The sequence below is a fragment of the Apodemus sylvaticus genome, chromosome 1, assembly GCF_947179515.1.
Source record: "Apodemus sylvaticus chromosome 1, mApoSyl1.1, whole genome shotgun sequence".
Taxonomy (NCBI): Eukaryota; Metazoa; Chordata; class Mammalia; order Rodentia; family Muridae; genus Apodemus; species Apodemus sylvaticus.
In genome coordinates, this window is record NC_067472.1 from 211,250,681 (window position 1) to 211,271,504 (window position 20,824).

The following is a 20,824-nucleotide window of genomic DNA, read 5'->3' on the forward strand; positions in this document are numbered from 1 at the left end:
TATTAGGACTAATCCAGAGCTGAGAGGAACCCAAATTAGGAAGAGAAAATCCTGTGGGTAGTGGCAAAGCTGCTTCTTTTTTTTTTTTTTTTCTCATCAAACTTACACAATAGGGTTACTCAATGTTTTCTCAAGATTTCTTTTTTTTTCGATATATTTTTTATTTATATTTCAAATGATTTCCCCTTTTTTAGACCCCCACTCCAGAAAGTCCCATCAGCCCCCTTCCCTCCCCCTGTTTTTCCATCCAACCTTTCCCACTTCCCTGTTCTGGTTTTGCCCTATACTGCTTCACTGAGTCTTTCCAGAACAAGGGGCCACTCCTCCGTTCTTCTTGTACCTCATTTGATGTGTGGATTATGTTTTGGGTATTCCAGTTTTCTAGGTTAATATCCACTTATTAGTGAGTGCATACCATGATTCATCTTTTGAGTCTGGATTACCTCACTTAGTATGATGTTCTCCAGCTCCATCCATTTGCCTAAGAATTTCATGAATTCATTGTTTCTAATGGCTTAATAGAACTCCATTGTGTATATATACCACATTTTTTGCATCCACTCTTCTGTTGAGGGATACCTGGGTTCTTTCCAGCTTCTGGCAATTATAAATAAGGCTGCTATGAACATACTCAGGGAACTTTCTTTTCAATATTGTACTTGAGGTACTAGCTCCGGCAATTCGACAACATAAGGAGGTCAAAGGGATACAAATTGGAAAGGAAGAAGTCAAACTATCATTATTTGCAGACGACATGATAGTCTACCGAAGTGACCAAAAAAACTCCACTAGAGAACTCCTACAGCTGATAAACAACTTCAGCAAAGTGGAAGTTATAAAATCAACTCAAGCAAATCAGTAGCCTTCCTATACTCAAAGGATAAACAGGCTGAGAAAGAAATTAGGGAAATGACCCCCTTCACAATAGCCACAAACAGTATAAAGTACCTTGGGATGACTCTTACCAAACATGTGAAAGATCTGTATGACAAGAGCTTCAAGACTGTGAAGAAGGAAATTGAAGAAGACCTCAAAAAATGGAAAAACCTCCCATGCTCATGGATCAGCAGGATTAATATAGTTAAAATGGCCATTTTGCCAAAAGCAATATACAGATTCAACGCAATACCCATCAAAATCCCAACTCAATTCTTCACAGAGTTAGAAAGAGCAATCCTCAAATTCATCTGGAATAACAAAAACCCAGGATAGCTAAAACTATTCTCAACAATAAAAGAAATTCTGGGGGTATCAGTATCCCTGACCTCAAGCAATACTACAGAGCAATAGTGTTAAAAACTGTATGGTATTGGTACAGTGACAGGCAGGTGGATCAATGGAACAGGATTGAAGATCCAGAAATGAACCCACACACCTATGGCCACTTGATCCTCAACAAAGGGGCTGAAAACATCCAATAGAAAAAAGATAGCCTTTTCAACAAATGGTGCTGGTTCAACTGGAGGTCAGCATGCAGAAGAATGGGAATTGATCCATCCTTGTCTCCTTGTACTAAGCTCAACTCCAAATGGATCAAGGACCTCCACATAAAGCCAGACACTCTGAAGCTAATAGAAAAGAAACTGGGGAAGACCCTTGAGGACATCAGTACAGGGGGAAAGTTTCTCAAGATTTCTGATGCCTCGTTTGTAAGCTTCCCAGGCCTAGGTGTTTCACTTAGAAACTCAGTTTCTGCTCTCATCCCACGAGTCTCATCCTTTGCAGCGTAGTTGTTGATCTTTTGTCAGATGGTGTTGGGAGAAATGTCTTCCATTCCTTCAACTGTCAACCCCAACCTTGATTCCCAGGTGGTGTTCAAGGAAGAACCTATAGCGTATCGTCCTGAATTACTTTTGTAAATGTAGATTGTTCAGCCCTACCTAGATATTCAAATTCTCTATGATTAGACATGAGTTTCAGGAAATAGGGGTCCATTTCTTAGAAGATTTAATTTGGACAGCCAGAGAAACTGGCTAGAAGGTCATTTTGAAAATGAGGGATACAGGTTGGTAGGGTATCAGTTTTTCCTGCTTGGCTAATACAGACTGGATCTGAACAACTACAATCCCTTTCCTTTCTGGAAGCTCCTGAAATCTCTAGTAAAAGACATTTTACTATAGATTCAATAAAGACAATAAAGACATTGTCACCTCAAGGCAATTTAAAAAATTGCATATACTCTTGCCAAATGAGGTATGTATGTGTGTGTGCTCTGCAAGTTTCAGAGGGTTATTAAAATGTTCTGTATCAATAAAATGCAAGGCGTTATTAAAAGAAAATCTGTAGTTGTTTTGAACCCCATGGCATGAAGAACGTTATTGATTTCATCTTGATATGTTTAGATGTAGTTACTAGGAATTTCATTTAAGAGACTATTTTGAGCTTTCACTCTGAAAAGTGCATGCATACAAAGAAATTTAAAGGACCAAAGATCTTCTAGATGGATTGATGCTCCAGTCTCCAACTTCGTTTAAAATTATCCAGCCCATTGCTTATGATTATCCAGCCCAAGTTTCTGATGTCTTCCGCTGTGTACAGTAGTCACTTCCTTTATCCTGTAGATTAGGATATATCCATGTGCCTTTTACTGGGTAAATTTAGAATATGAGGGTTGAGCATGTGACTATTGTCTGGGACTTTGTAGCCGCGACTGCCATGCCCCAAGCTTCATAGTAAACCCACAGAGCATAATTAATCTTTTCCCACTGTGAAGATCAAGCTCTTCTACACTCAGTGAATGAAGCAGAGCATCCCTCATGCTCAGTCAACAGAAGCCAGCCCCTCAGCTGGCTCTTTGATTCCAGGGACAGCAAAATGACCAATGGTTGCTTTAAACTATTGCACAATTGAGTGTGGTTTATTATACAACCAAAACCGTACAGATGATACAGCAGAACAGAGGGGTTGAGACTAGTGGACAGATCCTAGGGAGAAAGAATGATCAGTTCTGGGAACAAGGTACAACCTGAGAAAGCAGGGCCAGGAAAGTTAGTATTAAAGTAGTGTCCACGTAAAGCTGGCGTATGAGTGACTTGAAAGGTTTTGGTTTCTGGAACAGAGAGTCTGAATGCTTGTGGGTTCTCTGATGTGATGCGTAGTGGTAGACATTTCAAGTGAAGGAGGAAGGAGTGGAGCCTCAGAAAGAGAGCGCATGAGATGCATTCAGGAGGCTGTTAGCATGTCAGTCTGTCCACAAATTCATGGTGACTTCCCATGGGAAAAGGAAGCAGAAAAGCCTGGGGAAGATTAAAATAATGACCATGGACTTTTCATTGTCAGACTGAACATGTTTTCATTGAGACATGGACCACTGAAGGGTTTTCTGCTTGGGGGTGGACCATGCTCAGGACTGACCTTTTGTGGAAATTCACACCACAGGAACAAATGTAAATCTCAGGAGAAGGAGCTGGGGCCAACAGGGGCCAGTTCAGAGACCTACAGTCTAAGGTGACGGATTTCAAAAGGAAAGACAGGTAGTCTGAGAAATTCTAGAAAATGCACTCTATCTACAATTAAAAATGTGAAAGATCTTACAGAAAAAATAAGTTCAATTCCTCCTCTGATTCCAGGATGTTGATATTAGAATTTGTAAAATTTAGACGTGTGTTCTACTGGGAATTAAGTCAACAAGACAAGGTGACCACAGATTTATAGACTTTATAGATAAAGTTTTAAACAAAGACTTCAATTCAGCATACTGTTTACATGGTTCTTAGAAAGTGTGCTCTGGACTAAGGTGTAATTTTCTCTAGTGTAAGAAGCCACTAAAGAAAGTTCCCTGAGTAGATTTTTTTTATCTGTGTGTTTTGGGGGATGGAATGAGAAATTGTAGTGCTGTTTTTTTTGACAAATAGACTTTGGAGTAGAAAATCGTATGTAAAGGGCATTTACTGAGGACTCATGGGAATGACTGTATATTTGAAGGGCAAGGGGGAAGCACTGGATAAAAGAAAACATAGAGCTGTTTTTAAGGGATAATGGTAGACCTCATGGAAGCCTGTTCCTGAAGTGTCCTCCAGAGAAAATCTTGAACTAAGGGCTCAGTTCTTTATATTTCCAGAAAGACCTGCAATACATTGGGGGCAGTCATCAGGGGAGGAATGTGAATTTACTCAGTCAGTGACACTAACTTCAGAAATATCCCATAGCTTGATCATCCACCCTCATATCAACCATGAGCAGTGAACTCCTGGAATACAGTGCGATATGTACACTGTCATACTTTTTCAGTGACTTCACCACCTTCTGCACACACAAGCATGTGGAATGATGGCGTGGCCCAGTACATGAGACTGGCCACTGATTGTTCAGGCTTGCATTACCGTTGTGCTTCAGGTTGAACTTAGACCGCCCTTCTTCTCCCCCACGGCTCTGTGTCTTCATTTATAAAATGGAGATGGCGATAATAATTTATCTCATGGGGGTGTGGCATTATGCAAACCCTAGAAAATAGCAGGGCATGCTTGTGAAGTAGAAAATAGTGGGCTGGTCTTTTTTATTTCAAAAATGCTGTTGTCAAGTTTAATCACTAGTGTTTGTGGGTGGGTTGGCCAGACAACTGTCTAATGCTCCATGAGAGAACAGAAGCAGAAAGCAAAGAAATGGGCAGAAAGGTAATGGGCAGGAGGGGGCAGAGACTGTCAAGTTGAAACAGTGTATATGCACTCCTCACTAATGGCTAATGTTGGCATTAGAAAGAATAAAAACTTAGCCAGTCAAAACTCCATTCTTTGGGTACTGGAACGGTCATTGTAGGCATTCAACAAAGCCCTGTGTTTTGTCTTTACAGCCTTCCATGCCATGCATTATACCTATTTAAGTTCTTTCTTTCAGTGCTACCACTGTGCCCGGCCCCATGAGACACTTTTTGATGGAAGTGACAATCTTTTAGGCTCAGAAACCTACCATAGCTCTATAAAGAAGCTTGTCACCCGAGGACATGATTTTGAACTGGGAAGTGAGTGAAACCAGAGAGAAAGAGCAGCCAGGGAGGTAGCTGTGGAGAAACGTGCTGTTGTATGCCATTAATCACTAATTGCTAAATGATTTTATTATATGGCGGCCATAAAATATCACTTGAGGTTTTACAGCCAGTTTGAGCTTTAAGAAAACAATTCCTTATGTCAAAATGACTATTAAATTAAGTGATTCCATATTAAACATCCCGTGGACTGAGCTGATTGATGAGACTGTGGAAGGAATAAGACCATTTCCTTCCAGCTGCTCACAGGAAATCAACGGCCATTTCTCCAAAAGACATCGACCTTGGCTACCTAAGGCATATGCTGCTTTCTAAGGGATACATGGGTGTTTAGAGTTAGGGGTCTTGGAGAAATAGGCCCAGAACCCTCATCTCACTAGTAAGGAAACTGAGTCCTGAGATGCAATGTGATTCAGTCATAATCATTATGCCTGTCTTGTCATGTTGCAGTTACTAGAAACTCTATGTTCTCTATCATTTCCAACCATCTTTTCTGTCCTGGTTTCATAAAAGACAAATAAAAAGACCTGCAAAACTTTGCATGTTACCACCTCGGAGATAAGATGAGCCATTTCCCAACTCTACCCAGTTGAATCCACTGTCCAGACTTTGCTTTCTCATGTGACAAATGGAAGTAGACCCTGTAAACTGACCAATATGTCTTGACCTCCCAATGTGCTTTCACCAACATTTGTACCCTGAGACTAGAGTATCATCGTGGAGACAGCAAATATGCACCAGCCACAGTCATTTCTATCAGTAAACTTATAGTTGGTCTAGGAGACCTGATCTTCAGTTGCCCAGTGCCCCATTGTATACTGTGTGATACATAAAACCAGAGCAATAGATAAAGAGAAGCCTTGTCTGGCATAGTGAGACCTTACAGGAGGAGATAGATACTCATAGCTGTAGTGGAGACTGAAGGCTCGGAGTCAGAAATGAGCATCATTATCGTTTGGAGGCGATGAGAAGGGAGTGATAGCTTTTTTGTTGCATGCTGAGGAAGCCGGAGCAAGTGAGAGACTGATTGCGAGGGGCTAAAATCAAGGCTGAACCTCCTACAGCTCATGTTGTCTCCGTGGTTAGGGCTGCTGATCTCTCATTTACTGCTCAGTGTACTTATCTCTAACTAGATTATGAGCTTTCTCTAGGCAGAAATTCTCCCAGATTATCTTTGTGTACATTTCCTTACACAGTTTCCATAAATACAGCCAGAGCAGGAAGGAGAAAGGAAGGAAGAAAGGACTATTTTCCTACTGTATTGACAAAGAGTTATGTGCAAAGAACCTGGAGAAGGAGCAAGGCTTGATTTGCTGAGATGCCTTGTAGAAAATCCCAAATGCTGTCCAGTGGCCCATGGGTCCAATCTCTGATCTATAGCCTTTCTGTTGTTCTCCTCAGGACCAGAGCTCTGGGCATGCAGCCAAGTTTCTAAGGTGCCTGAAGGTGGCCCCAGACTGTTACTTCTCTCCACTCATTAGGTCTTTCAAAGAATATACTGTCAGTCTACTAGAAGGCAGACACTCTAGTAGACACTGGGACACAATGGTAGACAAAGAAAGCATGGTCCTTTCATGCTTTTAACACTTAGAGTGCAGCAGAGAAAGAAAAAGTATCCAAATCAGTGCCATTGTGAGGCAAATAACACTGTAATTACCAACTGTAGCTGGAGCAAGTCAATATCATTAGTATTCCATGTTACATGTAAAATTAAGAGATGCAGACCCTAGAATGTTGGGCTTCATGAGTGATGTCAACAAGGAGCCTTACCCAGCACAGAGGAGTCCTCACGGGCAATTCACCTTTCAGTCTCTGCAAGTGAGTGTAAGGTAATGCAACAGGTGGAGCTGACATTGTAGATTTGTGTTCAAACCCAACGTTCCTACTAGGAAAATAACTGTGGTCTGTGCCTTCTTCCTGTGTACATAGCTGCCTTACCTAGAGACTGAGAAATGCATACAAGCACTGGCCCCATTCACAATGTCATCAGTGGACCAGGGAACTGGCACTGGGCAACACACTGCCGTTGGTCTCTGAAAAGAGCATAGGTCAGCATATCCATCGTGTTTAGAGACTTGTATAGCAGCTTGAAAGACTTGTATTTCATTGCATCTGTTAAAATAGGGAGGTCAGAAAATTAATTCATCACACGAGGTTTGAAAACCAGATTTAGGTATCGGGGGTTATAATTAAGCTGACTGGAGTTCTTGCCTGGCATGTGTGTGGCCTTGAGCTGGGAACCCCAACACTGAAGAGTCCAAAAGAGCGAGCAAAATAAACAAAAAAGAGAGAGTTCTATGAAGTGATTTCTGAGAGCCTTTCAGTGCTCTGTGCTCTTAGCTCAACTGGGAGAATGTACATTCTTCTGAAATGCAAGCTGTGTAATGCTCGGCGTGTGTTTTCCAGCTTGGACTCAAGTGTTTACCAAGGAGAAGGAAGTTTTCTAGAAAGAACTTTAGATGGTTGTTAGCCTTGAACTAGAAAAGTAGAAATTGTCACAATAATAATAGAATTATAGGGGTTAATTTTAAAAGAATCAAACGCTGCCCTTTTCTGCTCTGCTAGTTACAAGGATAAAGTAAAAAGATCAGGCTCAACTCAGACAGAGCATCCTTATTAAAAAAAAAAAAGAAGGAAGGAAGGAAGAAAAAGAAAGAAAGAAACAAAGAAAGAAAGGAAAGAGGAAGAAAAATCCAATAACTTGAAATGACCAAATACATATTATTTGATGTTTGTTCTTTCTTAATCCATTTCACTCCCATCAAATTGCTCAAAAGCTACTTTGATTTATAAATGGAATTTAGAAAGTTAGGAAACTGAAAAATAAACAATTTAAACTTTGAAAGATAGCTCCCGGGAAGCAGAGTAAAGGTACTTAAAGGATTTCCATTTCCTAAGACCCTAGAAATGCAATGCATTGGAGTGCTCTGTTTAACTGCTGTTATGGATGGCCCCCTGGGTAAACTTTATGCTTTATAAAAAGCCAATACTCAGAAAGGGTTTTGTAAAAATAATATTCATTCACGGACTCATCCACTGGAACAATCCGCGGCTGACATTTTGTGAGCAGTTTGCATGAAGGACATGTCTTAACAGTAGCAAGTGCCAGCCCCATGCTAGCCCCAATGATGCATCTGCCCTTGAATGTCTATTTGTTGATTCTTTCTTTATCATTCCAGGTAGGAAGGTTTGCTTTCGATATTCTTGCTAGAACCTAGTTGAATACCTAGCAATGAATGAATGGTGAACAATCACACTGGCGGATGGGATGGGGATGGCAGTACATTAGCTAGTACATATTGCCTGCCGTGCTTGTCCTAGACACTTGTTGCATGTTGTGGCATTCTGGAGGAAAGAACTGGAATAACCCATCACCTGCTCCCATCCACTTCTTCTTGATTAGCCAAGTAGCCTTTGTTTCAGGTCTCTAACATGACCCCCTAGTTGGTTATCTTTTTTCTAGTCTTTGTGATGACGACTTTACTTCTTCCTTCTGACCCCAGTTCTACCCTACATCTTCCTTCAAGCAGCACTGAAACCTCCCATACCGCAAAGGAAACAACCTACAATGTGTACATAAACATGACTTTGATTCCTTCTTCATCTGCTCGGCTCACTCGCCTTCTCTGTATTTTTCTGTTGTGCTGGAAGAATGTCTTTATGATTTTGTGAGCTTAAATTTCAATTGATTCTGTCTCTGTCCACTCTTTTTTTTTATTCGATATATTTTTTATTTACATTTCAAATGATTTCCCCTTTTCTATCCCCCCACTCCCCGAAAGTCCCATAAGCCCCCTTCACTACCCCTATCCTCCCACCCACCCCTTCCCACTTCCCCGTTCTGGTTTTGCCCTATACTGCTTCACTGAGTCTTTCCAGAACAAGGGGTCACTCCTCCTTTCTTCTTGTACCTCATTTGATGTATGGATTATGTTTGGGGTATTCCAGTTTTCTAGGTTAATATCCACTTATTAGTGAGTGCATACTATGAGTCACCTTTTGAGTCTGGGTTACCTCACTTAGTATGATGTTTTCTAGCTCCATCCATTTGCCTAAGAATTTCATGAATTCATTGTTTCTAATGGCTGAATAGTACTCCATTGTGTAGATATACCACATTTTTTTTGCATCCACTCTTCTGTTGAGGGATACCTGGGTTCTTTCCAGCATCTGGCAATTATAAATAGGGCTGCTATGAACATAGTAGAGCATGTATCCTTATTACATGGTGGGGAATCCTCTGGGTATATGCCCAGGAGTGGTATAGCAGGATCTTCTGGAAGTGAGGTGCCCAGATTTCGGAGGAACCGCCAGACTAATTTCCAGAGTGGTTGTACCAATTTGCAACCCCAACCAGCAGTGGAGGAGTGTTCCTTTTTCTCCACACCCTCTCCAACACCTGCTGTCTCCTGAATTTTTAATCTTAGCCATTCTGACTGGTGTAAGATGAAATCTCAGGGTTGTTTTGATTTGCATTTCCCAATGACTAATGAAGTTGAGCATTTTTTAAGATGCTTCTCCGCCATCCGAAGTTCTTCAGGTGAGAATTCTTTGTTTAACTCTGTACCCCATTTTTTAATAGGGTTGTTTGGTTTTCTGGAGTCTAGCTTCTTGAGTTCTTTATATATATTGGATATTAGCCCTCTATCTGATGTAGGATTGGTGAAGATCTTTTCCCAATTTGTTGGTTGCCGATTTGTCCTTTTGATGGTGTCCTTTGCCATAGAGAAACTTTGTAATTTTATGAGGTCCCATTTGTCAATTCTTGATCTTAGAGCATACGCTATTGGTGTTCTGTTCAGAAATTTTCTCCCTGTACCAATGTCCTCAAGGGTCTTCCCCAGTTTCTTTTCTATTAGCTTCAGAGTGTCTGGCTTTATGTGGAGGTCCTTGATCCATTTGGATTTGAGCTTAGTACAAGGAGACAAGGATGGATCAATTTGCATTCTTCTGCTTGCTGACCTCCAGTTGAACCAGCACCATTTGTTGAAAAGGCTATCTTTTTTCCATTGGATGTTTTCAGCCCCTTTGTCGAGGATCAAGTGGCCATAGGTGTGTGGGTTCATTTCTGGATCTTCAGTCCTGTTCCATTGATCTGCCTGCCTGTCACTGTACCAATAGCATGCAGTTTTTAACACTATTGCTCTGTAGTATTGCTTGAGGTCAGGGATACTGATACCCCCAGAATTTCTTTTGTTGCTGAGAATAGTTTTATCTATCCTGGGTTTTTTGTTATTCCAGATGAATTTGTTAATTGCTCTTTCTAACTCTGTGAAGAATTGAGTTGGGATTTTGATGGGTATTGCATTGAATCTGTACACTCTTTAGGAATCACTTCATTCTCTCTTATCTTGTCTGTCATCTATCTATCTATCTATCTATCTATCTATCTATCTATCTATGTATCTATCTATCATCTTCTATAATATCTATCCATCTATCTCTGTATCTCTGACCTATCTTTATCTCTTTATCAATCATCTATCTGTGTATCATCTGTATGTCTGTTTCTACACATAATTTCATCTTAGTTTCAAAACATCAAGATGTTCATGGTAGACACAATTTTATCTGCCAATTCACATTTTAAGAAACTAAACTGCTTTATAAGCATCATTCCTAATTGTTACTATATCTTCATTTCTGAATTTTTGTAAAATTGCTTATAAAGGATATGATGCTATCCTTTGAACCACCATTGAACTCACAATGGTCTGGCTACTGTTTATGACTTATACCCTTGACTTTAATCATGTCTGATGCCCAGATTTTATGATCATTTCTCATTACTCATCACACGCAATTTTAGCCGTTGTTAAGATTGTTTCTACCTCTTTCCAAAATCTTTTTGCTTTAACCTTCACTGGTGTGTGGTTTCCAATATGATTTTTATCATTTATTCTTTGTTTGTAAAGGGATGCTTTCCCAGGAAGCCACACTCACCCTCACCACTGATTAGAGTTTCTGTACATATTTCTGAGCTCTATGCCCTGCTTCAACTTTCCAGAACACACACACACACACACACACACACACACACACACACACATTCACACAAGTCACAGAATACTCTCTCTCACGCACACTTGCACAATACACATGCTATCACAATAACACTCTCCTGCACACTCACACACACATTCCTGTCCACTCTTACAATCACACACATACATACACACACAGGCACATACACACACAAGCGCGCACACACACTCAGATACAGTAGGACACTCTTATGTGGTGTCTCTTAGATGCCTCCAAACCTGTGCCGTCTTTGACAGGATTCATCATCATTCCCAAACTGCATAAAACCAGCATTATCTCCTTTCCTTAATTGGTCAAATGGTTTCCAGAGATATCTCAGATTGTCTTTTTGTCATGTTAGCATAAATCTCTGATTTAGAAATACCAAATCACATGGACAGCACTCATGTCTTCCATGAGTCTCAGTCTCTGTGTACCCTTGATTCCTATGCTGAATTTACTACTCATACAAAAGCCTCACTCCAGACACACCTTCTCCATGCTTAGTGCAATTTCTTAAGTTCCCCCTTTCACTCTCAGGTTTCCTACCACCCAAAGGACTTCTTTATGTTTCCTTACTCATTTCTAAAACTCAGATTGAAAGAGGTCAATCTTTGTTTAAAAATTTCCACTGCTCACAAGAGAAAACTGCTAAAATTTCAAATAGATAGTATAACAACACACCAGTGAGTCATGATTACTTGTGAAATGCGTCATGAAAAATGTGTGCCAATTATTATGAGCTTATATGTTGATGAGTTATCATCTGTAAAATGCTTCTTCTAATTTTGAGGCAATTCAAGGTTGTCAAAAATTATGTCATTCTTACATGCCTGCATTTCAAAATGAACAGAAATCAATGGAATGGCCACAAGTGTGTCTGCAACCTCTTCTGCCTCTGTTTTTGACCACAGTGAGATATGTCTAAAAAGAACTGGAAGCAGCCAGGTGGATGGAAGTCATTGCAATGCTGTTTCATTAAAGATTCTTTGAGATTTTTCTCAAACTCAACCATCTGTGTTTTTGTGAGGGGTAGGGGTGTGTACTTGTATGCATATGCACAAGTTCATGTGTGTGTGTGTGTGTGTGTGTGTTTGTATGCATGTTGTGTGTGCATCTTGGTGTTGTATAGGTGGTATATGAACTTGCTAGTGAGAATGTGGACACTTACATGTAGAAGTATAGATGCACATAGGTACAGAGTCATATGACGTCCCAAGGTAGATCTTGACTATCTTCCCCTGATTCTATCCAACCTTTGTTTTTTTTTTTTAACACACTTTTTTTATACTAAACTGGTTGTGCATCACTTTGACTAGGCTTGCTGGCCAATTAACTTCAAGAATCTGTCTTTTTCTGCCTGCCCTCAGTTCTTGGGTCACAGAAGCTCAGTATTACCATCTAGTTTTTGACTATTAAAAAAATGGGTACTGTAGATTTTTATTCAGCTTTTTATACATCAGCCAACTGTTCATCTCTCCAGCCCAGAGTAAGTCACCTTATATGTGAATCATGTCTAGCATAGATTTTTTTCAGAGTCACAACTGAAAAATACTAGCCTCCAGATGGATATCCAACCCCTTGATCATGGCATGGGCGTCCTGCTTGTACCACATTCCTGAGGCAGCATTCCAAACTCACAGTTATCTACTAAGCCTCTTATCTCCTGATATCCTATAATGTTGCCATATTCCTTGAGACAGTCCATCACTAGGACCTCAGCCAGGGTTCTTCTTGACAGGGCAAGGTGGGAAGGCATCATGCAACTCTGAATAAACCCAGAGAATCTGTTTATTATCTTTTAAGTTATGCCTTTTAAAAAAGAAGCTCTTTTCTTAAATTCCCAGGATCCCTTCTCACTCATTTCAGAGTGGCTAAGAGCAAATTCAAGGGGATACCTGCCCTTCCAAACACCTATTAAATCCCTAATATTGTGAGCAGATTTTCTGAGCTGCCCTGTTTAATGCTGATAACAATGATGTCTTCCTCAAAGGGCAGCTGCAAGGATTCCATCATAAAACTAATCAAGCCTGGGGGGTCCCTCTATAGCCTTTTCAGCTAGCTGAGATAAGTCTTCAGCTCCTTCAGGCTTTGTATAACCCTGCCATGTTCAGCTGGGGTTGACTTTACTTTGTAGCTTTTCCAAATGTGAAGCAAATTAATTCTCTGGTGAGTTGTGTGTTGTTCCAAGGGAGTTCTTTGAGACATTCCAGGCAGGGAAGCTTTGGGATGCTGTTCCTCCTATAATTAATAGATAGTTTTATGTTGTAACCATCAGCAGATGCATTGATCCTCATGTATTCAGACTTGACAGAGGTTGGTCATTGTCTCTCTCTCTGTGTGTTCTTACGTGCTCCCAGGAAAGCTGTCTTCTTTCTTTCTGCACCTTTCTGAGACCAGATGTCCAGAACTTCCTTCAGTCTAGCCATATCTTTAGCTTAGTGGCTCAAAGTCATTGATATTACTCTGATTTTTTGAGACTTAGAAGGGCTCCACTGTCTGGTTGGGTTGCACTTCCAACTGGAGTCATTGAACCGTCACATCATTAAACATGTCACCTTTACTCGCTGCAAATAACAGACGATGTAGAATCAGGCTCCTCCCCAGGCCATACATCTCTGTTTCTGAAGCTTGTTCAGTGCCATGTTAAATCCCCTGAAATAACCTGGATTAGGAGGATGAATGTACATTATTATCATCAGCATCGTTGCCTGTCATGACTTTTAGGAAACCTATATTTTTGTCAAGGAAGCTAACATTGAGTGTGATTAAACAACCAGTTCAAGTTTGCACAGTAAGTGGCAGATCCAGGATCTGAGCTGGTGTTCGTTCATGACCGTACCACCACTCTGTCTCAGATGATGTCTCCTTTGAGGTGTACTTCAAACTCAGTTTTTAGGAAATTTACCTCACCAAACACATATCAAGTCAGAACTATGTGGTGTCTGTAAACTTAGACCCTGTGCCTACGAGCTCCTTCCCAGCCTAGGAACAAGGAGCACATTTATACTTTCAATGGAACTAACGTGTCCTTTGAGAACTCTGTATGGGAGGAGACACCTTGTGTTTTCTCCACGAACCACAGGATCCTCCCTTGATAGTCAAATACGAAGATCTCAGCAGAGCTGACAAGATGTTTCCATGTTTGTTAAACAAGAACCATTTGTTTAGTTCAGGAGCATCTGTTGAATAAACAAGATATCTGATGTGCCATTTGCTCATTGGAAATTAACAAACCCTTTAAAAATGGCAATTTGTCAAGAGTTATATGAGGCAGAATTCATTCTCCGCAAGTGAGCAAATTGAAAACTTCCTTCCCAGGCTTTCCAGAATCCCCCAGAGCCAGCTGTGCAGAAAAAGTTCAGTTTAATTCTTTCATCATTAAAGAAAATATGCACACAATGATGTCTAGGAAAAGCAAGTGTCCTGTTATGGAAATTGAGGCATCCTGGGGGACACATCGTCCAGGGCAATTGATGTGAGCTATTCTCCTTCTGGGCTGTGTTTCCATTTGGAGAATGGAAGTCTACTGCATGCGAGGCAGATTTTCCTCTTCCATGCTGTTTCAGAAATCATTTGGTCTTCTTCCTGTGGTGTTCTGTGAAGCAGGCATGGAGGAGGCTGTTGATCTTAAACCATGAGTAAAAGGGACTGGACAAAGGAAAAACCCCATCACCTCTCTTAAGGGACGCAGCAGTCACAGACACTGGTGAAAATTAATCCCATGCCACGCTCTGTTTCCCCTCTCCACACAAAAAATTCATAGTGTTTCTTCAGCTTCTCTCAGTCCTTGGTCCTGAATCCACAAATTCCCATAATATTTAATCTGATGCAGAAGTGTAATGATTAGTGAACGGTGTGGGATCAGAGGTGAAAGACTTTGTATTTACCCTCATCTATAGGTGAGGGAGCCAGGGCTTAGGTTTAAGAAAGAAGTTGAAATGTGATTCCAACCCACACAGATGGGGAGCCTGTTGATTTGATCATGGGATGGATTTGCTTTGGACAGTCTTTGAAGATGTGAGGGCCCTGGGTCCCTTGGTGTGAAGACTGAAGGGGCAGGACTCTGGACTCAAGCTCTACCCTTGCAGAACTGTGATTTCCTGTGCTTCCTGGCAAGTACTTTGCAGGCTTGAGGTTTATATGCTATTCTTGCTGGCTTGCAATTCAAATTCTTTATTTAGAGGGGTTTGGCAAGGGAGGGGTGACTGAGCAGGAGAAGGAGTGCTCAGACGTTATATAAGTGGGTCCCCGTGGACTCCAGTTAGAAGCTAAGGAATTAGCTGACTCTGGGCCCTCTGCATCTTGCTGTCTCATCTCCTCCCATTAGCTCTCTTAGCAATTGATCTTGTAAACTTTCTGAATCAGAGAAATTAAAGATGAAAAAGAGCCTATTAAGTGATCTTGCTCTGGCCCGGGACTCGGCGAAATGGCTCCCATGGGTGGATTCTGGCACATCTGGTTCACTTTCATTTTAATTTTCCCCGAGGGTCTGACCTCTTGCTCTTCCCCTAGGTAGCCGTTCCCAAGCCAACGGCTGCAGGTGCAAGTGTCATTTCACAGGAGGCTGGTGCTGTGTGCCTGGGCTGTGCATGTTCATCTTTAGTCCAATTTTTAAGTACGTAGGGGTTTTTCAACTTGCCTCTGAAGTAGGCTGGGGTTTAGGGTTTAGGGTGGAAATCTTATATAAAGGATAGGTTAATAAGCTCAATCTATGAATATGAGCTTTCTATTTGACCTTTTTTCCCTTAGCAATTTAATATATATATATATACACATATATATATATCCACACACATATATATGCATATGTATACATATATACATATATACACATATACACTCACATATATACATATACATGTATATGTATGACACTGATATATGTATATATGTGTGTGTATATATATGTATGTAAATATATGTGTGTGTGTATATATATATATATATATATATATACACATACACATACTCACACACACACACACACACATATATATATCAGTGTCTTATGCTTATAAAATGTATGAAGATCCAGGTGTGATAGCGTGTGCTCCTATACTACTCAGTACTCCAGAAGCAGAGGCAGGAGGATCTCTGTGAGTTTGAGGCTAGCCTGATCTACACAGTAACTTTCAGACTACCCAAGGCTACGTAGAGAAACCCCATCTCAATAAAACAAAGCAACATGTCAATAAAATGAAATGAAGGCTATGTGATACAGTCAGGGTCAAAAGCCGAAAGCTCTGGGAAGGGGGAGATCTGAACAACATGACCACAATATGTTTGCTCCTTTTTAGCCTATGATAGCAGTTCATCTTGCTACCTAGTTTCATTTATACAACAACCCTGTGCAATAACCACTGGTATTGTTCTCTCTTCAGAAGTGAGTACCTTAAATCTTTGAGAGGCAAGGGTACAAGAAGCTTCTGTAGCTTCTGTAGCTGTTGTTTGTTGTTGCTATGACTGGTGTTTTGATCCAGGTTTCTCTGAGTATAGTATCCTTGCTTATCCCACCACCATTTGCCAGTACCCCCTATCTATCTGTACTGGACCTATAGCAGAAGTGAAGAAGAAGCAGGAGGGGATCCATGCTGCCTTCAAAACAGGGTTGACCTTCTAAACTGAGAAGCTTAGACTTAGAGTATGAGCTTTCTGCAGATTCCATATCTGAGTCATACGCAATGATTGCTTCCAGGCCTTGGCGAATACTTTAACCATTTCTTTTCTCCTTAAAGAATGAAGGGAAAATGTGTCCAGTGAGTTGAACATGCTTAGTGGTTATAGCGGCTTACCAGTGGCTTGCTATGCCTTTCCTCTCAAACTGTTTTAGCTTGTTATGAAGGGGCTCTCTTTATGCTTTTAGTTGTTAGTCTTTAGGTTCCATTGGCTAATAGGTTAGGTACTTCTATAGGCTCCTGGTAGTTGATTATGTGGCCTAGGATATTAGACTACAAGAGCAAACCTATTCGGGGTCTATACAAGAGGTGGAGGGAGGAGGTGAGACCATTTGATACAGAAATCAGAGAGACTATGGGTTGGGAGATGAATGGAGTTTGGTGTAAAGGAAAGTATCATCGAACAATCAGGTTTGCCACAGTGATTCCATGTTGTCCTTAAAGGGATTGTGTGTAATATCAGAGAACAATATAGCTTTATTTTCTTTTCCCAAGTGTCTTGTGTTTTCTGGGTTTAGTGTAAATTAAGAGTGTACCTCTGAGCAGCTATGAGGTTGCCATGAAGTTAAATTGTTATTATTTGAATCCTTCCTCTTCTCTCCATGACCCCCAGAATGCTAAACAGATCACTTAATTTCTTTGTTAAAGCGGACTTCTGTTCCTGTGTTTCCAGTTTGTGGGTTGGAGATGCATCCTCCGTAGGTTCCTTCTTAGTGGTAGATGCTACAAAGGGAATTGGGTGCTGGCACAGAGTGGCTGATTGACACTCTCCTCCATCTTCCTTTCCTCAGGATGACTAACAGTCTGCAGATGCTCCACAGGGTGAGCTATGTAGCCAAATCTATCTGCTTTGGGTTTGAATCTGGAGCTATCATTCACTAGCAATGGGGACATAAAGAAGCCATTTTCTTGTTTCAGCCTTTAGTCCTATGTTGGTATTATGCACACAAAACTACACATCCCTTGATGGAATGTTGAACCTTTGATCCAAAATATAACTGAATGCCACTGTTGTTAGCAACAGATGGTATTATCAAGGTGGACACATCCAGCAAACTTCTTCCTTCAATTTAGAGTGGAGGGGGCGTCGTTTAAATAATCAAATCAATTACAGCAGGTTGTAAATAAGATGGCCAACAAAGGCATTGTTTGATCATAGGATGACTCATAAGATAATGAAACAATATTATATTGTCACGAGATGTGGAACAATGTTTACTATCTTTTTCATGGGCTTCCCTGTGGTTACAACCTCTGCTCCCTAATACAGTTGTCTGATGTCATCAAGATACATTTATATAAATGGACTCATGTGTCAGACATCCTTTCGAAAACCATCCCCAGTCTTAATGTGAGACAGTTGTAAGGGTTCTGTCAGTGTAGACTCCAGGCTAGTATGTCTACACCACTATATTACACCAGAATGCAGCCCCCTAAGAGTCCCGAGGCAAAGACTGTGAAATTCTGGTTTTATTCTCTTTAGAGCTGAGATACAATTAAAAATGTTACCATAGTAATTGGCAACATCCATTAACTTGATGAGAATTGCCCAAGGCGACACATTTTCCCCTCTTTGCACATTATTAGTCTATAAATACACCTGGTTCTTTGCTCTTTCTTCTGTAGAACTTCCACAAACTGTCCTTTCCAGAATCCCAGGCTGTCTCCTTAATGCCCTTTGCCTTTTTAAGTAACTCTCTGAGTACTTTTTGCACTTCCAGCCAGTACCACATAATCTTGGATCTAATTACACGTGGCCTTGCGGTTTATCTGAGAGGCAGCCTCAAATGCTCTGCCCTGAGGGTAGTAGGCGTGGTCCTCAGAGCCTGGTGTGAGCTCTCCAGCTCTGTGTTAACCCACTGAAGCATCTGCAGGAACTTAGCTTCCTGCGTGAATACATCTAGGAAATGAGAATGACACTATCTCTGGGAATTAGACAAGGATGTGGCTGTGATCTACAAACAACCAAGTACTGACATCATCTGTCAATAACTCTGTTAACTGCCTAGGTCTTATTTGATGTCTTCTGGTCCTTGATGAAGTGATGGGTAGTGAGACTTCCAGTCTTCACCAGCAGGAAGTCTCTCTTCTCTCTAATGCATTCAGTTGATGAAGGCAAGGATGAGACCAGAGTGGGAGAATTCACAATGATTAGGCATAAAGACTGGCAATATGGAAGTCTCATTTCTCCTGAGCTATGAAGTTACAGACTTCAGAGACAAAGGATGGAAAGGATTCTTGGTCTCCTCCAACTTGTGCTTTCTGACTCTTTGAACATATCTGTAACTCACGTTTGAAGAGCTAACCCTTTGTGACAACCCAACAGCATTGCCACATGTTGAGGTGCATGCCATAATTTTCAAATGGTATGTAGTCTCCTAGTGCCATTTCCTATATGAGTATGAGCTTCTAGACATCTGGAACCTACTTTATCTCTTCTTGACATTCTCTATCCCTGGTTTCCTTTTTTTTTTTTTTTTTTTTTTTTGGTATTGCATAAATGCAGGTATCCAAAGAGGGCCAGCTTGTCCAGGTGATATGATCTGCCTTGAAGGGATGCAGGGTTGTGGTGATAGAGATCACAGAGCAGTACCTCTTCCCCATCCAAATTCAGACATCATTGCCAATGTAAATGCATCCCTTAGTCTTGAATGGAACAGTTCAAGACATTTCAATGGACACTGGCTTACTCCTGAGTTTGTGTGCTTATTCTTTGGTTCACCCAGGTAAGTGGCTGTGGGCATTGCCTAAGTACTAAGCAGGGAGGGCTGCATGATAAATGATGTCTTTCAGAACATCCATAAGTTATTGCCACTTAGGAGTCACACGGACTGCAGGGTGTAGTATTTTATGTATTTTAAGTGTAACTCCCATAAACTAAGTATGTATGTATTTGCATACATGTCTATATATGGATGTGTACTGAAAATTTGCTATCTATGCATCTGTAGTAAAAAAAAAGTTTAAAAATATATTTTCCTAAATTTCTGACACAGTGGCTACTGCTGTTTACCCAAGATAATTGTTATTTTGGTCTTGGGGTGACTTCTTGTACTTTTTCCTCCAGATACCCTTATTTAGCACACCATTTCCCAGCAATAGTGCCTTAGCACATCATGCCCCCCTATTGTTCTTCCCAATCACACACATTCTAACCCCAAATCCCTATTTTCTCTGACACCTTCCTGGTCTACTTTACTCTCTCAGCATTCTCCTAACACATTACTCCATAAGTACCTTATAAAAAAACAGGACATGCTCAGGCATTAGATCACGAGATTGGAGACAGGACACTCCAAGGGCTAGAAACAAATACTCTGCCTGTTCTTTGCTTAAGTTCAGGGAATGTTGCAATGGTTTTGGCCTATGTAATTGAAAGTGGTCTGTGTAATGAATGAGTAGGTCATCTGTGAAGCACAGGTCTTTATAGATTGTGCCATTGAACACAGTTTTACTGGGAAAAATGGAGCTACTCCCAGGAGTGACTTAGATTGTAACTGCCCTATGTGTAAACAGATGTGTCATTTGGATCACACAGAGCACTCAACCATAGTAGGTGCTCTGTAAAAAGCTAGCTGGCTAGATTCCTAATAACAAAGTGTTCTAGTTGTCCATAGGCAAGTTCTTATGGATTTGATACTGCATAGCCCAGTCCTGAGCTCCCAGGGATCAAGGCTCAGTTTCTAACAATAGGCCACATATATCATGTCCCTGCTTCTGGTTCACTGCGGTTCAGCAGAGTTGATCTTGCTTGTCATTGGAAATGGCCTCTCAATGTGTGTGATAGGTCCTGAATGTACTTCACTGGGCTGAAGGATTTCTTTCTAACCATCTAGAACTTGAAAAGATGTTACATTAAATTCGATTAGATCATGATTATTTTTTTCTAACTGCTTCTCTGGTAGGATTTACATTATGTAACCCAAAATAAACCTTTGACTTCTTATAACCTTAGACAAATGGTTAATAAAAATGGTTAGCCTTATTTTTTTTTAAAAAAATGAGATTTCCATGGTATATAAGCTGATTTTTTTATTTCAATCTGCTGTTTTATGAAAAATTTAGTTATTTAACTGTTTTCAAATATCTTTGGTTGTAAGCCTAGCCTTTAATGGCTGAGCCATCTCTCCAGACTTAATTT

At 40.7% G+C, this 20,824-nt stretch overlaps 2 pseudogenes; both read left to right on the forward strand.

The window, feature by feature from the left end:
* LOC127676347 (ubiquitin-conjugating enzyme E2 G1-like) overlaps positions 1-20,824 on the forward strand; it is a 1,073,095-nt pseudogene that overhangs the window by 900,343 nt on the left and 151,928 nt on the right.
* The window catches only part of LOC127685088 (uncharacterized), a 251,676-nt pseudogene that overhangs the window by 142,279 nt on the left and 88,573 nt on the right, over positions 1-20,824 (forward strand).